Genomic DNA, 11,513 nt, shown 5'->3' with positions numbered 1-11,513 from the left:
GATGGGTTTAAGAGTGTGCTGACCCCCTCGTAGCATTAGGTAGCGATGGTAGAGCCTTGGTGTGGCAGCAGGATTCAGGCTTGTTTCAGAATGAGTGCTAGGGCTTTGTAGTCTTCTTTCATTGACCCCTTTTTCTCCCGAGCTGAAACGTCCTGAAATACTTTGGTAATACATCGAGAAGATCAGTTATATGACTAAAACACCAAGGACAGCCTGATCGCCGCCATTTCTTGAGTATTCGCACACCTCCTGTCGGCGCTTTTGTTAAAAAGTGCTCCCAGTTCTAGAAGATTCTAAAAAAAAATCGTAGGGGTGTTTTTTCCAAGGCCACGCACACACATACACACACACACACACACACTCACATGTATATATCTATATATATATATATATATATATATATATATATATATATATATATATAATTTTCGTTTTTATTTTGAGCTATTTGAACGATGTTAATAACAAGGAAATATGCAGTTGGATAATTTTTAGAACAACACTCCGTCCGTTTTATTTAGATACGATATTTTCATTAATTTTTACCTATTTTTGTGCTCATAACTATCGGTTGACAATAAAAACACGCATACACAAACACACACACACACACACACACATATATATATATATATACACATATATATATATGTATATATATACATAATGTATATAGATTGTGTTTTTAGAGGCGCAAACTATAAATATACTTTTAAAAAAGCATATCTTTAATATGCAAATTAAAAAAAAAAGATCTGGAATATCCATCTCGCGCGTATATGGCATATAGGTGCCCAATTTCCCAAAAGTCTACACATTTAATTAAGTATTATTAAAGTAATAACCGATGAGATATTGCCTTCCAACAGTTCGAATCTACCTGGTATTTCAGCGTAGACGTTGGGTTTTGCATATTTATAATGAAAATTCTCTAATGGGGTTAACTCGTCTAAACGAGGTGGCAAGTGTACACGTTTACAGGTTTATCATGTGGCATTAATTATGCCTCCAATAAATGTAAATAGAATACATTTTCAAAATTTGAAAACGCAACTCGTTTGTCAGTCACTCTCTCTCTATTATATTTTTCCAAACCAAACATCAGTTTCCGATTTGTAATCCAATAAAATAGTTGAAAATTTTACATTTAACGCATTTAAACATACACCTGTATATGTGTGCATATATATATATATATATATATATATATATATATATACATATATATACATACACATATATATACATATATATACATGTATATATACATATATACATATATATATATATATATGTATATATACATATATATATGTATATATGTATATATATGTATATACATATGTATGTATATATATGTATATATGTATATATATGTATATGTATATATATATGTATACATATATATATGTATATATGTATATATATATATATATATATATATATATATATATTAGTGTGTAGTAGATTTTGTGAATACAACACCGCATTTAAAAAATAGCGGTTTTAAATGAAAGGTAAGCAGGAACTTAAACAGAAGGTTTGATATCATTCGCTATAGTAAAAAAAGGTAGATTTTTTGTAGAAGAGTGACAGACCTTGATCATATATCTGTGTGGAGTTAACCACTTTACTAATGAAACAATTTTATTACTTGGAAACAGCTTTAATGGTCAATAAAATTATATTCCTTGGCAGCTCATGATTTGCTGGGTAGGATAAAACTTAGAAACTATAAATTATATATATATATATATATATATATATATATATATATAGTTCTTGGATAATTTATAGTTATTCACTGGTGTTTCTCTATTTAACGAATAGGAATAAGAAAAAATAAGGCATCTTTCAGTTTGGGTAAATTAATCAAATATATACATGATCTGACAGAAAAAAATTCACATTGATCTTAATAGTTGTAACACTTGGAAATCCCGTTTAAATCATTTATAGCTAATATATATATATATATATATATATATATATATATATATATATATATATATATATATATATACAATGTGTATGCCAATATATATACACATATGTGCATACTTATGATTTATGAGAATATATATGTTTATATATATATATGTTTTAATTAAGTAAAGAAAATGACCATAGGTCGCTACATAAATCTAGAGTTTAACTCTAATTAGACCTCTCCAGGTGACCTTAAACATATCATCTTACTCGCTACCAGTTATTTCATTAAGATGAAAGCCGAATTAAAAAGCAAAAATCAAAAAAAGTGTAATAATCAAAGACATTCGAGGGATTTTTTTCCAAATTATGCTTCCAACCGCGTACCATTATTTTAAGGAGAAATAAACCGATTTAATAACTTTTAATGAATGTATCTTTCCTTAATCAAATTATGTAAGAATGACTATTTACCTGAGGTGAGAACATTACCTTTGTGAAAGCAGAACATAATTGGGGAAGGTAAATGAGATTTTCCAGCTTTCTGCATACGATATCCAAGGTAACAAATACATATGCCCTCCAATGTTTTCTCGTCTCAATTTCGTTAAAACAAATCTTCGTTTAATTTGTTGATGAACTCTCGATAGGAAATGAAAATAATTATTCAATTTCAACTCATGAGAAGCTCAATATGTGGGCGTTATATAATAATAGGTTAATTTACTCTATACGTATCTTATATTAACCCTCAGTGTAAAACATCAAATAATCAAACTTCAAATTAAAATAAATGTAAAAAAGACATCATTTGTTTATCTAATTAATTAAAGTATTTAATATACAGTTTATTAGGTTTCAGTTTATAAAGTAGAGACGTATGGTAATTCTGCTTGTCTTAATTGAAAAAAATATTATCTTGTTCTTACAATCTAGAAATATTCTTATGATGCAATGTTTTTTTACTTTGGAAATTTTCAAACTACACACACACACGCACACGCACACATATATATATATAGGACAAGAAGGTTTATAAAACATGTTAAAACACTTTGAAAAAGAGTTAAACTGTACTTATTACGTATATATATATATATATATATATATATATATATATATATATATATATATATATATATATATATATAAATGTAAATGTTGGTTCGTTCGGAGTTAATTGTCTAAAAAAACACTGGGCGGATGGCTTCCACGTTTTGGTATAATATGTTTACTATATCCATGTGCGTTTTTATAGATTTCTTTTTAATTATAACATTATACTTAAATTTTCTATGATAAATAGCTGGATTTCTTTGTACCGAGAGGCCATTTTTTATTTAGGGACAATTATTTATTACCGCTTTCTGTCACGTGACCAGTGTTACAATTTAGCGATTTTCCTGCTAGATCTGGAGATTTCGTTTACAATCTAGCGGGAAACTCTAGAAAATCTGGAGGCATTTGGCACCCAGACACTCGCATTGCTTGAAAATACTTTAAAACATAAAATAAACTTTTTCATGTAAGTAACAAAAAGTAGCATTTATTGCCTTTGGTAACAATTATTTATTGATTATTTGTTTTGTTTTGCACCTTTTTTTCTACTAACCATTCTTAAATCTCACTATAAAATCGATTTTTCCAAGTACATTTTAGGTGGGGGGGGGCATTCCAATCTCCCCGAAGGGGTTTGTATTACTGTACACGGGTTTGTATTACTGTACACATAGATTCGAAAAAGTTGTCAAAAAACAAATATATAACAAATAAATGTTATCAAAGGCAAGATAAGTTACTTTTCTGCCAAACTGGCTAGCGATTTTCTGGACATTTCTTTCTCCTGATCTCGCGGGTTTTTTGAAATCTCAGTTGACAACATTGCATCACTAAAAAAACACCACAGGCTTAATGTAAACAGAATGTGTTTACAATATCGGTAAATTTTCAATGGGTTTATTGATAATGTAACCATGTTATTGAACTTTAATTTAAATTAACCACACGAGGTCGCAAAATGAATGCCGACGCTCAAAGTGTATACACATTTTGATTCCTCCCTTTACTTAAAAATTCACCAAAAATCAGGAAATTAACGAATTTTAATGAAAATTGCAGTATTTTTCAAATAATGATCGCAGAATATAATGAACTAATTATTTTTACTTAACTCATGGTGAAAATGTTTTATTTTGTTTAAACAAAAAATACCTTTACTAAAGTTATGATTTTCAGTAGTAAATAAAAAAACGCAAGAATTTTTTAAAGCATCGTAATTTGTAACAATAAAAAATAATTTTTACAGTAACATTACGAAAACAGCCCCTTAAGTCCGTATTAATGTATTCGATATCACTCGAAGAAAAATAAATTATCGGATACTATTCAGGAAATTAAAGATTCAGTTAGATTCCTATTTCAGTCACCTAAATTATGTAGGGTGAACCAAACCGAAATATTTTTTTTTTGGTAAATATCCAGATACGCTACTACAGAACACCGACCACTCTAATTTGTTTGGGGGGATGTGATGTTGGGACGCGCGCGCCAACATCACATCCGCCTCCCCCGCAATGTTAAATGGTGTTCTAATTGGTAAATATCGGTGCGTTACTTACGGAAAATTTGAAAATTAGATGTTCCAGTTAAAAATAAAACCCAGATAAATTACCCCCCTACTCAACTTTGTGTGCTTTCCTTTTCTAATTTTATTTCTTTTTCAGCTAATTTTAAATTTTCCACCAAATAAGCGCTATAATGTATTTTTGAAAATTAGAAAATTCTATGTCCTGGAAAAAAAAAATCCCCTCCTCCCAACATAGTTTGCTTGGTGAAGCCGTCGTTTATGCTACATCGTGCATGCGCGTAGCATAAACGGATGCTGCAAAATGGTGGAAAGAAGTTCGTGGGTCTAGGGGTAAATACCATGCAAACGGTAAATTTGCCCCAAGTTTGACTATCAGATTCGTTGTCAGCGACCTCAATTACCTATAAAAAAACTAATTAGAGTGGTCAGTGTTCTGTCGTAGCGTATCTGGATATTTACCTTTTTTTTTCTTGCTTAAAAAAAACATTAATACAGTAAGTTAGGTAAACTGACTTTTTGGTTTAAAAATGGAATTATTTCCCTTTCGTTATTAACTTTAAAAAAAAAAAAATTGTTGAATAAATATTTTGTGGGGTTTGTATTACTGTACACATAGATTCGAAAAAGTTGTCCAAAAAGAAATATATAACAAAAAAATGTTATCAAAGGCAAGATAAGTTACTTTTCTACCAAACTGGATATATTTTTCGTGTTTTTATTCAATGCAACATGTTTATTCAGCTCGAAAACCATACAGTGTTTACCGATGTATTGGAACATTCAAGATGGCGTCTGATTCTCTCTTTAACACGGTAAGTGTGGGAAAAGATGTTATGAATAAAAACCCGGATAAAATACTGTTAAAAACTCGCTCAATATATGTTACCGTGACATAGGTTGACATATATCCGGCAGGTTTTTAATAGTATTTTGTATAGTTTTTTTTATTTATAACAACTTTTTCCATACTAACGGTGTTAAAGAGGGTGTGAGACGCCATCTTGAATTTTCGAATACATCGGTAAACACTGTATGTTTTTCGAGCTGAATAAATATGTTACATTGAATAAAAACACAAAAAGTATATCTAGTTTGGCAGAAAAGTAACTTATCTTGCCTTTGATAACATTTATTTGTTATATATTTGTTTTTTTACAACTTTTTCGAATCTATGTGTACAGTAATACAAACACCCATTTTGTGTTTTATATACATAAAGTACAATTGTTGAATGTGAGTGTTTTGATTATATTCGTTTTGGGGGGCACAATTAAAAAATTAAGAAAGATTAAAATGAAGCTAAATTTAAGTTTCCGTTCCATTTTTACAACAACCGTAAAACAGTGCATACACAGCAAGTTTTATCGTAATTTTTAAGCATATTGAAACACTAAATCAACATTTTATTTATTTTTTTGCATAATTAATGATGGAAGTATTTTTCTGTTACTTTTCTTAACATCTTTTAAAAAAATAATTTGTACATTCTCTTGAAAAAAAGAATCAATTTTTTCTCTACTTTCACACGTGTTCCATTTTAACAAACTGAGCCAGAGCAACGCGTGGCCGGGTAGAGCTAGTATATATATATATATATATATATATATATATATATATATATATATATATATATATATATATATATAAATATATATACATATATATATCTTTATATATTTATATATATACTTATATATATATATAAATATTTATTATAGTTATAAGTATATATATACATATATATTTATATATATACTTATATATTTATATATATACTTATATATATATATATATATATATATATATATATATATATATATATATATATATATATATATATATATATATATATATGGAGAGCTCACATCAAGATTAAAAAAAAACTGTAGCGCAAATATTCAGTTGACTCTCTTACTTTTACTATTTTTTCTCCAGGATCTACACGCGCTCTATATACACCACATACACTACGAGGGACTAGATAATTCTCTCAAATGAAACAAAAATAAATAAATACATCTCCTTATCTCTCCGCTACACCTTCAACAAGAAGTTCCTAATCAAAGATAAACATTTCGGTCGAGTGATTTTTTTTTCAAATCTTAAATATATATATATATATACTTATACTAACATATATATAGGATTGATATGTAGTTTGCTTGAAGCATTGTTTGGGATAGGTATGTAAAAGAGATTTAGAAGGCTGCCACAATGCGAGGAATGAATTATAGTCCCTGTTGGTAAGAGGAGACGAGAATAAGTGGCGATTTACAAATCATTAAGTACATATATATATATATATGATATTTTTTATATGTATATTTATTCAGTTTCATGGTAAAATGTCTTACTTGTTTTCATGCGACGTATTCCATTATTAATTTCGGAATAATGTTCCCTTTTCAAATGGTGTGCGTAACAGGTCGATTCAAAGCATGCTTGATGAAGGGCCGGAAGTTGTGTAGCATGTGAGGCCTCGGGCCAAATGTGAGTAGGGGATTTATGTATGGTATGATTATGTGATTAATATGTTTATAAATTTGCTATTTTTATTTGTCTTTATTTTTATTTTATTTATTTATTTTTGTTTGGTTTATAACTTGTTTTAGCGTTAGCTTTTTTTCTTGTTCTCTGTTATGTTGTCTTTATCATTATTACTATTATTTTTTTTTTCTGCTGATGTGTGGATGTCTCTCCTGTTCTGGGTCACTTAAGTCGCTGCTGGGATGTGTCCGGTCGGCTACTGTAGGGGCGGGCTGTGAAAGCGGAGGGGGTCGGTAGCTGGGTGTTTAGGTTACTGTTGCTGTGGGGAAGATAGACGAGGGGGAGGGAAGGGGTATAGGGGTTGCATTCTTTGGGAGTTGTTAATTTGTTTATATTCGTTAGTGGTAGTACATTTTTATATTTATTTTTTTTATTCAAATTGGTTTGTATTACTTCGGCTAACTTTTAATTTAATTGGTTTGTATTAACTTTTGATTTTAGTTGGTTTGTATTACTTCAGTCACCTTTGATTTTAATTAATTTTTTTAATTAAATATATACTGCTGTTTTATTTATTAAGTTTCCTTTATTATATTTTGTTATTTTATTTATTTATTTTATTTATTGTATTATTTATATGGGAGGAGGTTATGGTAATGTCCTGTTTGGAATGTGAGGCGGGCTGTGAGCTGTGTGCAGTGGTGTATCTGTTCTAATAGGTTATGGTTGTAATGGTAAGCGTTAGGTGTGCGCCGTACGTAGAGTTATATATTTTAGTTTTAGTTGGTTTGTAACTTTTAATGTTAATTAATTATTATTATTATTACTTATTTTTATTTTTTTTAAATATATACTGCTGTTTTATTTATTAAGTTTCTTATAGTATGTTATTGCTATTTTATTTATTTATTTATTATTATTATTATTATTATTATTATTTTTCTTTTTTTTTCTTATTATTTATATGGGAGGAGGTTGTGGTGATGCCGTGTTTGGAATTTTGGGTGGGCTGTGAGTTGTGTGCAGTGGGGTATCTTTTCTAATGGGTTATGGTTGTAATGGTAACTGTTGGGTGGGAGCCTTGTGTAGAGTTATATAATGAATGAAGATCCGAGCTCCAGTCTGTTATTGAGTTCTGGCCGTATTTTGGATATTAGTAGCGATTCTTTATGCGAAGATTCCCGATATTGCGTTCTGTGGCTAAAATATCGACTTTAATAGATTTGCTAGTGTTTCTGCAGGTGTTGAGGTCTTTTCGGGAGGATGATGCTTGTGTTTGTATGTGTTCTTTGATTCTTATGTGTAGAGGTCTCGTGGTGCTGCTCACGTAGAATTTACCGCAGGCAGAGCACTCTAGTCTATATACTACGTGTGTTCGGTGACAGATTGTTGCGGGTCATACGGGACAATGTGCATGGTTGTGGGCCCTCGCTTTGCCTGCGTTTAGAGAGTTTCTGTCTAAGGGATGGCCCAGAGTGGGCTAGTTGCATATTGAGACCATCTCTCCTGATAGCCCTGCGGATAGCTGTTGTGATCTTGTCGCTGACGTGGGGCATTTTAAGGAAGCAAGTATTGTTGGGGAAGCCTCTTACACGTTTACTCGTCTTCCAAAGATGTTTAATGACAGTGCTGGAGTATCCGTTGGTCTCTAGGACTTGGTGGAACCGTTCAGTGCATTCTGTCTTGTCTTTTGGCTTGCTACATTTGCTTTGGATGCGGGTTATGTCATTCCTAGCGTATCAGATGATGGCCTTAATAGGGAGGGCAGACTTGTAGTGTATAAATATACTTCGGCTGGCTGGTTTCCGGTAGAATTTAGTGATGACGGCTCCTTCGTCTGATATTTTTAGGTTGAAGTCTAGGAGTGATAGGGATCCGTCATCGCTGGGGTGTTCGATGGTGAATTCTATGTGCGGGTCGGAATCGGAGAAGGTCGCGTAGATGTTCTCAGCGTCGGTGAGTGATGATGTGAGGATCAGGACATCATCGACATATCTCGAGAGGAATATGACCGAGTTGCACGTGTTGAGGGCTCGGCGTTCGAATCTGTCCATGTATGAGATGGCCAGTATTCCTGAGAGGCTGGAACCCATGGGTAGTCCTGTAATTTGTCTGTATGTTTGGCGTTGGTAGGTAAAGTATGTGTTGTCTACTATTATAAGTAGAAGTTTGTGGATGTCTGAGGGAGTCAGGCCGAAGCAGTGTAAGTTGCAGGAGGAGACGTGCTCGGTGATTAGGTCTACTGCTGGATGTGCAGGTACCGTGGTGTAGAGGGCAACTACATCGAGGCTGAAGACGTATTTACCTCGTTTTAGTTGTGGTTGGAGGGTGTTTAAACGGCGGAGTACTTCGTCGGAACTGCAGAGGTGCCCGGGGAAGGAGGAGAGTAGAGGTTTAAGTAGTTGAGAGAGTAGCCAAGAGATCTTATATAAGGGCCCTTCAATGTTTGCAACTATTGGTCTAATTTGCGGGATTGTTGATATTTTGTGTGTTTTAATGATATGGTAAAACGTGGGGAGTCTGCTGTTTTTAGTAGTGAAGTTCTACTTGTATTTGTTGGGGAGTCCTATGTCGGCCCATGCGGTGTTGATGTTGTTTTCGATTTGCGTGGATGTAATGTCAGTAGCTGTATATATATGTATATATATATATATATATATATATATTTCAGGTATACATGTATATGTATATAAATTCACCTGCCTCGCCTTTGATACATGGAAATGCCCGTCGCTGAAGGCAAGATGCTTGCAAATAAGCAATTAAGGTCCACAGACGATGGCCCCTTTCACAAGCATTTGCATGCGCGCGTCTCCGCTATGTTACATCAACGATTGGCATATTCCGGGAGTTTACGTCAGCTGTCATAATACGCGAAATAGCATTTACAAAAACCCGTTTTGTACAGTGTAAATGTACCAACTAGTGCTGGGTTATATAAGTTCCGAATAAATAATGTTGATTAATGTTGAACAATACACTTGAATGTTTCACAGATATAGCATCCTTGCTAAAAGATAATGTAATTCATTGCTTCTTTTTAGTCGCGTGAAAGCGACTCTATAATCACTCCGTTGGTCTGTCGTCTGTCGGTCGGTCGGTGTGTCGGTCTCTCCCTAACACTTTTGTGCTTGGCCTTTTTGGTTAAGCTGAAAGGTCTACGGTTAATAGATGCTGTTCTTAGTTTTTTAAGCTTTGCTTGGCCTGTTGGCCAGGATCAAACTGTAGTATCTGTCCAGCAGATACTGCAAGCAAAGACCATATGTGGGGGCAACCCTCAGGTCAGACCTTGGTCAATGTAGGGGCAACCCTTCACACCAATTGTCACTATCCAACTCCCGTACTCCCCGGGGAGTTGGCCCCCATTTCCCCTTCACTCCTCACATTAAAAATCGGCCTTGTGCCTAATTTGCTCGGTGGGGGAGCAAATAAACACCCTGTTCCGGCAGATAATGCTAGCAAAGATCATATGTGGGGACATCCCCACATATAAGACCTTGGTCAATGTAGGTGCAACCCTTCATACCAATTATCACTATCCAGCCCCACTACTGCCCGGGGAGTTGCTCCCCATTTCCCCTTCATTCCTCACATAAAAAATTGGCTGTGTGACTAATTTGCTCGGTGGGGAGCAAATAAATATCGCTTTTCTTGGCCTTTTGTCACAGATCAAAGTGTAGTATCTGATGTTCCGGCAGATATTGCAAGCAAAGACCATATGTGGTGGCAGCCCTACATATAAGACCTTGGTCAGTGTAGGGACAACCCTTCATACAAATTGTCACTATCCAGCTCCCCTACTCCCCTAGGAGCTTGTCCCCATTTCCCCTTCATTTCACTCCTCACATTTATATCGGCCTTGCGCCTAATTTGCTCGGTGGGGGAGCAAATAAATACATGTGTTCTTGGCCTTTTGTCCAAGATCAAAGTGTAGCATCATTCCCGGCAGATACTGCAAGCAAATACCATGTGTGGGGGCGACCCCACATATCAGACCTTGGTCAATGTAGGGGCACCCCTTCATACCAATTGTCGCTATCCAGCTGCCCTACCCCCAGGGAAGTTGGCACCCATTTTCTCTTCACTCCTCACATTAAAAATCGGCCTTGAGGGAGCAAATAAATACCTTTTTCTTGGCCTTTTGGCCAAGATCAAAGTGTAGTATCTGTTCCGGCAGATACTGCACTTAAGATGATTTGTACCAGTCAATGGAGGGGAAACCCTCTATACTGGGACAATTATTATTTTTGGTAACCAGAGTGACCCCTTTTAGGGGAGCTGGTTTTTACCTCACATTAAAAACGGCCTTGTGCCTAATTTGCTCAGTGGGGGAGCAAATAAATACCATCTGTTCCGGCAGATGCTGCACTTGAGATGGTTTGTACCAGTCAATGGAGGGGAAACCCTCTATACTGGGACAATTATTATTTTTGGTAACCAGAGTGCCCCCTTTTTGCCTACTTTAAGGGGAGCTGGTTTTTACCTCACATTAAAAACGGCCTTGTGCCTA

General features: G+C 33.8%; 1 protein-coding gene and 1 pseudogene across 1 annotated transcript in view; both read left to right on the top strand.

Moving 5' to 3' along the window:
- The window catches only part of LOC145287952 (uncharacterized), an 881,042-nt gene that overhangs the window by 34,455 nt on the left and 835,074 nt on the right, over positions 1–11,513 (top strand). The gene's annotated exons all lie outside the window — the stretch shown is intronic.
- Positions 11,128–11,341, top strand: LOC145288384 (U2 spliceosomal RNA; annotated as a pseudogene).

This window comes from Euprymna scolopes, chromosome 11, assembly GCF_053919585.1.
Source record: "Euprymna scolopes isolate OS-2025 chromosome 11, ASM5391958v1, whole genome shotgun sequence".
Taxonomy (NCBI): domain Eukaryota; kingdom Metazoa; phylum Mollusca; class Cephalopoda; order Sepiida; family Sepiolidae; genus Euprymna; species Euprymna scolopes.
Note: the sequence above shows the minus strand (reverse complement) of the source record. Positions and strands in the feature narration are given on the sequence as shown.